Below are 14,082 nucleotides of genomic sequence, written 5' to 3'. Positions count from 1 at the left end.
TGACTTGTCAGCTGTGACTGGTGTGGGGTTCAGGGCTGAAATTTTCAGGCAGGAAGATTTTAAGTTTATTTTTGATCGGATGAACATGAATACCTCATACTACTGTTTGTGCAGAATCTTCTCTCTCTCTCTGTCTCTCTGTCTCTCTCTTTCTCTTTGTCTTTCTCTCTCTCTTAGCTGCCTCTTGAGAAAATGTTGAAAATTGAAATTTGTTGTTGTTTTTCCAACCTGGGCCCGGTTTTGAATACAATAAAGTTTGAGAAAGAACATGCTCCTTGAGTGACTTTGTCTTTGACAGTAATGGGTTAATGATTGTGTTGTATCTTGGGCCACTTGTAGAACTAATCAGTGTTTAAATTGAGCTTTCAATTCATATAGTGGCATCTAGCTGTTTTTTTCAAAGGTTACTTTGTACTTTTATACTTTAAGTAGTTTTTGGAGCACATACTTTTTACTTTTACTTGAGTAAAGAGGTCAAGTTGATACTTCAACTTTCATCAGAGTATTTTTAAACTGCAGTATCTATACTTCTACTTAAGTAACAAATGTGTGTACTTTTGACACCACTGCTTATAAGGTAAAAAAACTTTGCCATAAACAAAACAAAAAAAGTCTGAAGCTCAAAAAGTATTTTTCTACAATACTGCAATAGTGGTATGAGTTTGGCTTTTTTTTTCCAGCGCTTTAAAAGCTGAGGAAAGTGAGGAAACTATTGTTTGTAAAACCAGGTTGCCAGATCGTGTTCAGGTTTTTCACGTATAGCGCTACTATTAGCATATTTTAGCAATGCGGTCGTTGACTAGGTAGACGCGGAGTGGTCAATTAATGCGTGAAAACCGCTGACAATAGCGAACCCGTTTTCATCTCAGAATTCCGAGAAAAGTTTTAACGAAAAAAAATAAATCTGCTCTGTTTACCAGTGGCGTAGGCAGAGATATTTTTTGGGTGGGCCAGGACAAAGATGGGTGGGCCATATTGTCCCAAAAGTTTGTGCCGTGAGCAGCTGAGAAGTGACCTTTTTAATTCTCTCCTCAGCCACCGGGTTTATGAACATCTGCACCTCAGAGTTGGATCACCAAACAGACTTTTGTGCTGCCATTGCCTGTTGAATAAAATGAAAAAGAAGCCGTCAGTCGCCCCCGCCCCCGGACCAATCGTTGGTGGAGGGTGATGACGTCAGATACAGCCTGACTCCCCCATCTGTAAAAATAGTTCTCATGACAACGACACGTGTGAGTCTGTTCCAAGTCGTAGTTTGTGCCTCCACCTAGTGGCTACAACTGCAATGTCCAGTTTATGTGCATTCACGCGAATGCGTGAATCTCGTTTCCCGCGAGTGAAAGTACAATTTGAAAACCATACCATCTGTAATGTCATTTAATGTCAGAGGCCTGAATTCTCCAAATAAGCGTACAAAGGTTTTAGATTATCTAAGTAGAAAGAAGGTAGACGTCGCACTTTTACAGGAAACGCACATTAGACTTGAGGACACTTCCAGGGTTCAAAACCACCTTTATAAATCTGTAGTCGCTCCTGCTGATGGCACCCGTACTAAAGGAGTGATGATATTGATGAAACCGAACATTCATCTAGCAGTCGAAAAGGTGGGCTCTGACAAGAAGGGACGCTTAGCTTTTTACTGTACATCTATTCAAGGCAAAAAAGTTGCATTTGTCAGTATCTATGCATCTTCCTTGAAACTGAGTTTTTCCCCACATGTACATCACAACTACTAAAGCTGAACGATTATCAATTGTACATAGGCTCAGATATGTATGCTTTCATTGATGTTTATTTGGATAAATCCAACTCAGTTATGGTGGGCCCCCAAGACTCTGCATCCAAAGCCTTAAATTGTTTTATAAAAGATTTAAACATGGATGTATGGCAGATGCAGAACCCTTTTGAGAAAGACTCCACATTTTTCTCCTCGAGACACAAAACTTTTTCCCGCATTGATTATATGCTGATTTCATATGGATTGCTTTCCTCTGTACACTCTGTACAATTTTTGCCCAGACTCCTGTCTGATCATAACCCCATTAGTTCATCATTTAAGTATGGGAACATTAAAAATAAAGCCTCTAGATGGAGATTCAATTGTACCCTATTAAAAAATGAAGAATTTATCACCCAACTGAAAGCAAAATTGACTGAACTTATATCTATAAATAAAAATAGTGTTCCAGACTTGACAGTGGTTTGGGCCTCTGTTAAAGGTTTTATTCGCAATAATGCAGTAGGTTTCAGTTCGTATCTGAACAAGAGTCAGATCCAAAACATCTCCCTACTAGAGCAGGGGCCTGTACTACGAAGCAAGTTCAACATACCCAGGATATCTTTTCCTTATCCAGATTCACTAACCCGGACAATTGCAATCACGCTAAGCGGTCACACGACGGTGGTTATCAACTCGGTATATCAACCCAGGTTTCTCCAATCTGGATATGAGCGCGTGCACATAAAAGGGGCAGTGTTTTCAGCGCATGACCAATCGCAAGTATGGAGAAGTCCGCTGTCAGAGCCGCTTATTTCAGTAGCGAAGAGCAAAGGATAAATTACACTGTGATTTAACTTAATATTTAGACTTGAAATTAAAAGTTCATGTTGTGTTCAAATTAAACGAGGTCTGACATTTCATCCTCTCTCAAATTACTCATACCTTGTTTCTACAGTATATTTACAGTTTGTACATAAAGGTTTATTTGCAAAAGTAGTTTTCTTAGAAAGACGGAGTGAGGGTATCTACAGCAAAGACAAACGTACTCGCATACCTCTCTGTCAGGAGAAAAGAAATGATAAAGTGTTGATACTTGGGTATGAAAGGAATTGCTTAGTTTCTTGACTAATTACATTTTTGTTGAAAGTCAGCCCACTCTTTTTTTTTTCCTCTCACGATCCGCGCACCGAGCTCCACTGGATTCTCTTGGAAAGGGCATGCCATTTTCCAAGAGAGCTGATTGGTCAGTGGGCGGTGCTTTTATACCCGGCAATCTGTATCTCGAACATAACCTGCTCCGGAGCAGGTTAGCTGTTCAGCATAAGTTACCATGGCGATGTACCCCGGTAAGAAGTGAACCACCGTCGTAGTCCTGAAAACCCAGGGTTAAACCGGAAGTTACCTCGCTAACCCCAAATCCCGCTTCGTAGTACAGGCCCCTGGAGTGTAAAAACCTAGAAGAACTGCTCAAGGGGAACTACTGTATAGCATAACAATTGAAAACAAGCTAAAAGCTAAACAAGCGGAATTAAGCGATCTACTAAGATGCAGAGCAGAATACATTCATATAAGATTCATATAACTAAGCGAATCCACCACACTCAGACAGCCAGCTGACCTTTAATGAGCATGTTGCCTTGGTTTCCCGGTCTTGCCGATTCACTCTTTACAACATCAGGTAAATCAGACCCTATCTGATAGAACAGCTCTTGGTTCAAACTCTGGTCATGTCATGCATTGATTACTGAAATTCCTTGTTGGGCCGCCTCCTTGCGTGCTCAGCTAAACCTCTGAAGAGGATCCAGAATGCAGTGGGTTGGTCTTCAACCAACCCAAGAGAGCTCATGCCACTCCGCTACTAATCTCTCTGCACTGACTTCCACTTGCAGTACGCATCAAGGTCAAAGCTCTGTTTTTGGCTTACCAGACAATTACCCAAACGGCTCCTGCCTACCTTCACTCCTTCATCCAGAGCTACACTCCCTCTCGACAGCTCCGCTCAGCCAGTGAAAGACGCCTGGTGCTTCCACCACAACGTGCCCAACTGGACTCACAGCAGTTTGATCAGCACCTTCTCTCAGATGTAAGTTGCTTTAGATAAAAGTATCTGCTAAATGACAGTAGAAGTAGTAGTAAGGGCAGCAAGGGGAGGCGAGCCAAACAGCAAGGAGCCCCAAACTCAGGCTAGAGAATGTACACCCATTTACACAGATACACCAACATACACCTACTAGCAAAGACATGACAATCATTTTATCACCACTCCCATCACCCCCTAGAGACCCAGCACAGCCCAGCAGCACCCCCTTCTCCCAGGTAGCACCAGGAGCCCACACCTGGGCCTGGCTATCAGTACCTCCCCTGCCGCCCCCCGCCCAAGGTTGATTGCGAGAAACATGGGTGTAGGAAGACCTCACTCCTGCCCCCTGGTGATGAGTGTGTGTAGGGGTGACTATTGCAGTCAAAAAGAAATGAGGAGGGGGAGGTGAGGCCAGCATGTGGCTATGCCAGTATTCACATTTGACATGATTTGACCTACCTAGAGAAGGCATGTAATGGTTGAATAACAGTAGTCAAAGAATTTACCCTTGAGGGTCCACTGTTTATTGGGATGGTGCAATATTTATGCTCAACCATAGAGACCACAAAGCTCCTGCCTTCAAAATATGAGTTAAATCGCCTGAGAATTGTACACAATAATTCTATAATAGTTTTCCAGTCAAGGGTGTTCAGTGTGTCACAGGTTCAATTTAAGATAAAGCAGCACCAGAACTGAAGTTTTACCCTACTCAGTGTTCAGATAATTATAGACAATAATAGACAAGTTTATAAGCCGTTTCCGCTTTACTTCCTGAAGTCCTCCCGTCAATGCTGTCCACTTCCGTTCTGGCGGATTACCGTTGCGCAGAGTGGCGACATTGCTCTGACAAAGAGGGACAAAATGGATATTTTAAAGAAGAAAAGTGGTTCGGGAACGACATGTTCGGCGGTTGGATGTAAGAACTCGCGAAAGCACCTGAACGAGTGGTTGGATAGACAGTGCTACGACCACAAACCAGCTACGAATAGGGATTGTCCATGCGCTCCATTGTTTACTTTTTTTCAGAAGCCTGATACCGACTTGGAATCAAGGACCAGGCTGAAGGCATTGAATCTGAAAAAACCACCCCGCAACATTTTTGTCTGTTCGCATCACTTTGTGGACAAAAAACCAACAAAGGATTATCCTTTCCCTGAGCTGTGGTCGGGTTATAATCGCTCTCCCCAGCCAAAGAGGCGTGAACTCACCCGGCGGACCGCTGCCTCCCCCCAGGGAAAGAAACGGAGACTTGAATCTGAGGGTAAGTTCAGCAACTTTAGCTATGAAGCTGACAATACTGTTAATTATGAAGAAGTTGTCATACACTAACATTGCTAAGGCAGTTGATGGTTTCGAGATGGGACAAACAATGCCCGCCATAGCTACATTAAGTGTGTGTGTGTGTGTGTGTGTGTGTGTGTGTGTGTGTGCACGCCTGCGTGTGTTAGTCTACATCATAAATACAATGCAATGTAGCAGGCTGTTGTGATGATTGTGTGCCCACCATAGCTACATCATTAATAGAGTGTGTGTGTGCCTGCGTGTGTTAATCTACACACTGCAAAAACTCAAAATCTTAACAAGAATATTTGTCTTATTTTTAGTTAAAATGTCAAATTTTTTGTCAAAGAAATCTCATTACTTATCACTTAAAACAAGACTCATCACCGGAAAAAACAACAATTTTCACCGGTTTCAAGTAGATTTTCACGAGTAGAAAAAATCTTCCAGTGGAGCAAGATTTATTTGCTCGTAATGAGAAGATAAATCTTGTCACTGGCTGATTTTTCTACTTATTTCAAGTGAAAATTTACTTGAAACAGGTGAAAATGGTCAAATAAGTTATTTTTCTGGTAATTACTCTTGTTTTAAGTGTAATGAGATTTTTTGACTAAAAATGAGACATTTTAACCATAAATAAGACAAATATTCCTGGTAAGATTTTGAGTTTTTGCAGTGAAATGTGAGTGCAATGTACAACACAAACACAAATGGTACAATTTTTACCATTGTGATGTTTGTAGTGAGAGGACTCCAGTCCTGCATTAATTTTGCTCCATCCATGTTTTTTCTTCCCTTTTTTAGATGCTCCTGAAACCTGTCAGCCTGCCTGTGAGGCTGAGCCTGCTACACCGCAAGTTTGCTTGCTCAGACCCAATGGGAGTATCCGTCACATGATGACACACGTACTGTTCAACAACACAGTCTGTTAAAGTGGACAAGGCCACCCAGTGCGAGGCAGAGCGTCCTTCTGTGACTAGCACCACGGTCATTGATGATGCTAGCTGTGGGCTGTATACAGGAGTGCGTATGGTTCAATTTTTCACCATGGTGACAGTGTTGTTGCCTTACAGTAAGCCATCAATTACCCTTCCTGTTGTTGATGAAATCCTGATGACCTTGATGAAGCCAAAACTATACCTAATATTAGGAGATATGCTTATCGCTTCAATGTGTCTACAGCCATGGCAAGCATTGTGATTAGTCACTGGATTGACGTGATGTGTGAACAGTTCAAAGTCCTGATCCCTTGGCTTCCAAGAGAGACCATTCGTGCCACCATGCCCTTGTCGTTTCAGAGGAACTACCCTCGAACCACCTGCATCATTGACTGTGCCGAAAGTGCCATGCAGAGAGCCACAGACGACGACTCAAGGAGTGACACTTTCAGCCAGTACAAATCACGCAACACTGTGAAATATCTCATTGCTGTGGCCCCTAATGGGCTAATAATGTTTATATCTGACGCCTATGCTGGCAGAAGCAGCGATAAGTTTATCACCATGGACAGTGGGTGTCTGGACTATCTGAGGGCTGGTGATGAGGTCATGGCGGACCGTGGTTTCACCATTCGAGACTTACTTGATGAGAGAAGGGTCAGTTTGAACATCCCTGCATTCACCTACAGGCGCAATCAGTTGACCAATGAGGAGACGACACGCACCAGGAGAGTAGCCAATGTCCGCATACACGTGGAAAGAGCAATCCAAAGACTGAAGGTCTATAAGATTTTATCCCAGACTGTTCCCATTAGCATGGCACCGAAACTGGACAAAATCTTAATCATCTGTGCTGGCCTAGTTAACCTGAAGAGTCCACTGATCAGAACGCCTCATGAGGATTAGAGTCTTGCCTTGTGCCCCTGTCTACCAACACCCAGCCATGTTGTTCATTAAATAAAGATAAACAACAAATACTGTGTGCATTGTATTTTTTATTACATATGAATATTTTTATAGTGATGTAATTGTGTGGGCTGCTTTTGTATTTTAGTTAGTTAATATTTATTTCAGTCAATCATAAACATAATTAAAGCTGCAAGCAGCGATGAACGGGCCCTCGCACTCACAGCCACCGCCCCCCATAAGCATATCAGAAATGACACCACCCACAACTCTCTTTGTCAAACCATCCAAAAGTTATGGCAGAAAATAGGGACAACCAATCAGAAAAAAGGGCGGGGCTAATTCAGGCCAAAGAAGGTCAAGGACACAATACAGCATCCAATGACACCACCCACAACTCTCTATGTCAAACCATTCAAAAGTTATAGCAGAAAATCGGGACAACCAATCAGAAGAAGGGGCAGGGCTAATTCAGGCCAATGAAGCTCAAGGACTCAATACCGATTCAGGTGACACCACCCACGACTCTCTATGTCAAACCATTCAAAAGTTATAGCAGAAAATAGGGACAACCAATCAGAAGAAGGGGCGGGGCTAATTTTCACCAATTAATGGTCAAGGACTCAATACTGAGTCCCATGACACCACCCACGACTCTTTATGTCAAACCTTTCAAAAGTTATGGCAGAGAAAAGTATTCTAGGGGGCGCTGTTGAGCCGTTAGGCCACGCCCATTAATGCAAACCGGGTTAGATGTTGGTCTTACGCACTGCTCTTAGGCTAGTATTTTTAGAGGCCCCTATGCCTTCATAAAAATCGGGTCCCCGACCCGCCGCCAAACACCGTTTTCGCTAACCCTCGTGGTTAGTATACACAGAAATTTCACTCGTATTTTACACAAAAATACTTCAATACCCCAGGTATTTAAGTAAGAGGAGGTTTCTCACCAGTCTCCTAGTGCTTTCCCCTGGCTCGGGAATCTCGTCGTCTGGACTCCGGAACAGCGCAAGATCAACTTGGCCCCGTCCCTGAAGTCGGGAACGGCTGTTGACAGATTTAGATGGCCCGTTGAACCTACGCCACCCCAATCGTCACAGCTCGAGAGATTCTCGGGTTTCGGCACCAAATGTTAGGTTCCTAAATCATCACAACATAAATAACTTAGAAAAAGACACCAGAGACCTGTGGAATGATTTTCAAGGCGCTTCTGCAGAAGCTTGGAGAGAAGTCTTGAGGAGCTTTTAGGGCAACACGGCCCTCCTCTTTAGAGCTCGTCAGGCCTTCTCCCAAATTCTCCCTGCAGTCGAGCCCTTTTTATTCAGCAAGGATGACAGGAAAAACCATATTTGGTAAACAATGTATAGATAACAGACGTTGGGGGTAAAAGACACCAAATAGTTGAATGGACAATGGACAGAAACAGGAAACAGATGGAGAACAAACATGGTATCAGATGATGTGGTTGAAAAGTCACACTGATGACTTTTCAGTTATCTCTGGTGTGCAGAGCAACAGACATCCTTTTAAGAAATGGTCAAGGGGGTTTTGTTGTCATGAGATGGTCAACTAACCCTTAAAGACAATGCGACGGCTGTCAGTCGACCCCCCTGAGTATCTCCAAGGAAGTGGCTGCCCTGTTATCTGTTTAGAGCATGTGATGGGGGTCTTGAAACTGATGTGTCTAAAGACAATGGTGCATTTGACCAACCAGGAAGTCAGCAGTTTTAACCTCCTGCATATGTCAAAGGGATAAACAGGCAGTTTTCTGATTCTGATTTTGATTCTTCACAGTTTCATAATGACAACTGTTCAAATCTTTGATTATTCTCACAAGCCTCATTATCATACCCCCCCCCTTCCCTTAGAATGAGGCACAGAAAAAGGCTTTAGAAGCGGTAAAACTAGTGACAGGGCCCACAGGCTGGATTTATGATTTATGTAGAAAAAACAAGCTTTAGATTGTTTTTAAGACATTCAAGGCCTGTTTAAAATATACATTAAATGCCATAATATGTCCCCTTTAAGTATTTGCTTTAGGTTTGTGTCCACGCCGTATCCATACCGCTGTGTTTACACCGGTAAACGCTGCGGAAACCACTTCTGGCGGAAATGATCTGCATAAATGCAGAGTAAGGGCAGCGCCCATGTTTTGGCGCGTAAAACTCTCTATTGTATCTGTAGGAATTTTCCTTGTTTTTAGGGCCCGAGCACTGACAGTGCAGAGGCCCTATTTTTTTTCTCGTTTTTATTTTTCCGATGAAATGAGGGCCTTTTGCCCCCCCTAAACGTGCCCCAAAAGTCACCAAATTTTGCACGCAAACCAGGGCTGGCGAAAAATTTGATATTTCATGGTTTGCATTAATGGCCGTGGCTCGTGCCTCAAGCCCCACAATACGGTTTGACGTACATGCACAAAAATCACACCTGTATCATGTCGCAACTTAAAGAAAAGTCTCTTGGCGCCATGGCCGAAACCGAAGTCGGCCATTTGAATCAATCGTGTAATTTCGGCGCAATTTATGCCATTCCTTCGGCAGTTAATAAGGCCCGAACCGTAACGTGCACTTGCGACGATGGGCATTACTTTTCTCAGTCAAAAGTGCTGTGGTGGCGATGATAGACGCCAAAAAGCGCGCCCCCCCTTCATCTGTTTTGTCCATACAGATAAAACTTCGTGCCTCAAGCCCCACAATACGGTTTGACGTACATGCACGAAAACCGGTACACACCTGTATCATGTCACACCTTAAAGGAAAGTCTCTTGGCGCCATGGCCGAAACCGAACAGGAAGTCGGCCATTTTGAATTAATTGGGTAATTTTGGCGCGATTTATGCCATTTCTTCGGCTGCTTCTTCGCCCGAACCGTAACGTGCACCCACAGGTGTGTTATACATCAAAATGTGCATCTCCATCCTGCGACGACGTGCATTACTTTTCTCAGTCAAAAGCGTGGCGTACCGTGGCGACGATAGACGCCAAAAAGCGCGCCCACCCCCCTTCATCTGATTGGTCCATATTTGATAATTCCAAATTTCTGCGATAACTTTTGAATGGGTTGTGATAAAGACATGTGGGTGGTGTCATCTGACTCGGTTTTGAGTACTTGACCATAATTTTTGCAAATCAGCCCTGCCCCCTCATCTGATTGGTCGATATCTGATAGTTCCTACTCTCTGCCATAACTTTTGAATGGTTTGATATAGAGAGTCGTGGCTGGTGTCATCTGCTAAATGTCCGGGCCTGAAGACATGTACATGCAAGTCATACAAGCACTTCCACTGCAGCACGCCTGAATGTGCACAAGGGTGCGAGGGACCGTTCATCGCTGCTTGCAGCTTTAATTATTTTTTTAAAACCTTAATCAGTACCGCTATAATGTTGCCTGAAGCTATACTGGAATCTGTCTAAAAAGCCATTTGCATATAAGAAGTTGTTCAGCTAAATCAAAGCAGCTTTTGCAGCAATTTCTCTCAATAAAGGGAAGATTAGGGTTTGGCCTGTAATTATTTATTTCAAAAGATCCAAGCTGTTTTTCTTTAGTACAGGGCTTTTATTGCAGGCTGTGGCAATGAGCAATATTTCACCCTCTAGAGACTCTAAGAGATGATTTAGATTCAGTTACAAAGAGTAAGTGTAGCTACTAGCGCCCCGCCCCTTCTTCTGATTGGTCAATATTTGATAGTCCCTATTTTCTGCTATAAATTTTGAATGGTTTGACATAGAGAGTCGTGGGTGGTGTCATCTGACTCGGTATTGAGTACTTTACCTTCATTGGCATGAATTAGCCCCGACCCTTCTTCTGATTGGTCGATATCTGATAGTTCCTACTTTCTGCCATAACTTTTCAATGTTTTGACATAAAGAGTCGTGGGTGGTTTCATCGGACTCGGTTTTGAGTCCTTCACCTTTATTGGTGAAAATTGCACCCGTGAGGGCCCGTTCATCGCTGCTTGCAGCTTTAATTATTGTTTAAAACCTTAATCAGTACCGCTATGATGTTGCCTGATGCTATACTGGAATCTGTCTAAAAACCATTTGCATATAAAAAGTTGTTCAGCTGAAGGGGACACGGTGGTGCAACTGGTAGTGCAGCCGTCTCACAGCAGGAAGGTCCTGGGTTCAATTCCCATCGGGGACGCTGTGGGCGCTGATGTGCGTGTTAGTTCCCCCATGACTTCGGTGCCCACACCCTGGGTGGGGTTGGCGAAAGGGCCTTTCTGTGTGGAGTTTGCATGTTCTCCCCATGTTCCCTTGGATAGCAATGTGAGCTACCCTCACAAAAACATGCACACAGTCCTGGGCTATACATGCCCCCTCTGGCCAGCCGGGGCGCGAGATGGGTAATAATAATAATAACGTGATCCTTCCACGCACTACGTCTGGCCAGAGAAACCCCATCCTGTCTGGTGAAAAGATGCGGCCTGCTCACTCCTCAGGTTAAGGAGGAGACCTGAGCTCAGTGCAGGGCCATCCGGGGTTGGTAGAGGATGGCAATGCCAAGGACTGTCACTTAGGTAGGAGCACTGGGTGATGAAAAAAAAATGGGATAAAATGGGATAATATATATATATATATATATATATATATATATATATATATATATATATATATATATATAAATGTAGTTCAGCTGAATCAAAGCAGCTTCTACAGCAATTTCTCTCAATAAAGGGAAGATTAGTCTGGCCTGTAATAATTTATTTCCAAAGATCCAAGCTGGTTTTCTTTAGTACAGGGCTTGACAACTGCAGTTTTTTCAGAGATCTAAGAGAAGTCTGATAGCAACAAAATCTTTGCCAATTACATCTCAGAACCAAAGGAATTACCTCTCTTTTGAGAGCTAGCTGTATGCAAATGTGATAAATTGTCAATCAAACACTGCTTCGTCAGTCTGATTGCAGTCACATGAGTCGTTATGGTCACATGGGTCGTTAGCATGTTCACATTTTTATTCTTTTATACAAGGTGAAGCTGGGTCATGGAGGTGTTGGTCATGAATGTATGAACAGGTTATGTTGTCCAGCTTCACCCTTTTGTCAGTGGGATGAACCAATTGCTGACTGCCAGGTTTGAAGTAGGGATCTCAGGATTTTAGACAGACACAAGCAGCCCACATAATTTCACATCTTTAAGGTGTGTCCCCCTCCCCCACACACACTGCCCCCAACCCCTCTCCCTCTGCCAAAAACAGAAGTTTGTTTGTGACCACTAATGGCCTCATTTCCATAACAAAATGAGTGTCCACATGGGGGTCTTCGGGTCAACTGGCCCTGATGTGGGTTTAATAGGTATAAAGGCCAAATAGCCCTTATGGTACTTCTAGTGTTAAATAAGCTGGCTGCCCGGGAGTCAGAACAAAGTCCTTCAGAAAAGTTATATTTATACTGAGATCATATGACACCTAGATTACAATTTACACTACACACTGCATATACTGTTAATAACTATTTATTTATTTCACTTTAATTTACCATTGCAAAAATGTACATTATGTCCACCCTTTTTCTGTATTTTTTATGCAGCTGTGATGTTATGAGTGTGTTATGTGTCTGCTGCTGTGATTAAACAATTTTCCTCATGAGAGAAATAAAGTATCTATCTACCTACCCACACATCCATTCATCCATAACAACTGAACTTTAATTAATAGTACCAGTTATTTAGGTACTTATTAGGAAAGGAGATGAATATATATATATATATATATATATATATATATATATATATATATATATATATATATATATATATATATATATATATATATATATATATATATAGCATGTCAAACCTACCATCACAAACCTAGGGGTAAAAGTGGATGCAGCTCTCAAGCTTTACAGCCAGATCAGGGCGGTTGTCAAATCGAGTTTTTATCATTTGCGGCAGCTGGCTAAAATAAAGCCAATTCTTTCAAAACAACAGCTCGAAATAGTTATCCATGCCTTTGTCACCACTTGGCTGGACTATTGCAACGCCCTTTATGTGGGGGTAAGTGCCTCCTCCATCTCCTGTCACCAGATGGTTCAGAATGCTGCAGCACGCCTTTTAACTGGCACGCGTAAATATGAGCACATTTCCCCCATTTTAGCCTCCCTCCACTGGCTGCCCATACAGTCTAGGATTCATTTTAAAAATCTTTTATTTGCTTTTAAATCCTTAAATGGTCTTGCCCCGCCGTACCTCTCTGAGCTTCTACACCCTTACTCACCTAGTCGCTCTCTCAGATCAGCTGATCAGCTGCTGAGAGAGCCTAAAACTAAGAGGAAGCTCAGAGGGGGCCGCGCCTTCGCTGTTGCACCTCCAAAACTTTGGAACAACCTGCCTCGCAAATCATACAGACCTCCTCTCTATCTGTTTTTAAATCCCTTCTCAAAACCCACCTTTTCTCCTTGGCTTTTAACACCTAGCAAGACAGTTGAGTTTATTTTATCCTTTTATGCTTTATTTTATTCTTTTATCTTCTATTCTATCCTATTTTATTCACTTAACTTATCATGATTGTTTTATTTATGTGTCTTGTGTTTTACAGTGTTTTGTCTTTGTTTTCCATTCGCCTGTCCAACACTTTGGACCATGTTGGTGTTTTTAAAGTGCTTTATAAATAAAGTTGACTTGACTTGACTTGACATGTAGAGTTAAAATGTTTTTAGATGTCCAGTATGCTGTCAATGCGGAAAAGTCTGGAATTTGACAACAAAGAATATCTTTGCAATGAATGAGTTATAGGATCCATTTTCCCCCTTGTATCTCCATAGCATTTGTTGTGTAGTGTTTTGCTATCTGGTGAGGTTTAAATCAATCAACAACAGCAGCAGCCTACCTGGGAACCATTGAGGGCTCATTATTTCATTTGCTCTGGCAGAATACATCTGGTCTCCTCTCTGTTCAAACAGATTTGCACCTGCCCTTGAACCTCCTGAGCAAATCACAGTCATTTATCTAATGTGGGCCATGTTTGTTACATGTGTAGTTGAAGACTAATCTGCATTTGCTCTTTTGAGGGATGATCCGAGTCCACCAACTAGCAGAAAGGGAATAAAAGTCTCTTGTCATACTTTCCCCCCATAAACATTTATCCTTTGAAGTAACGGTGACAGAAACCCTTAACCTGTTTCCCCCGACGGACCCAGTACCAGGATTGACCAGCCGTATG

General features: G+C 42.6%; 1 pseudogene; it reads left to right on the top strand.

Moving 5' to 3' along the window:
- Nucleotides 1-6,128: 6,128 nt before the first annotated feature.
- LOC133442509 (uncharacterized) lies at nucleotides 6,129-6,925 on the top strand (annotated as a pseudogene).
- The last annotated feature ends 7,157 nt before the right edge of the window (nucleotides 6,926-14,082 follow it).

Source organism: Cololabis saira, chromosome 4 (genome assembly GCF_033807715.1).
Source record: "Cololabis saira isolate AMF1-May2022 chromosome 4, fColSai1.1, whole genome shotgun sequence".
Lineage (NCBI taxonomy): Eukaryota > Metazoa > Chordata > Actinopteri > Beloniformes > Belonidae > Cololabis > Cololabis saira.
Note: the sequence above shows the minus strand (reverse complement) of the source record. Positions and strands in the feature narration are given on the sequence as shown.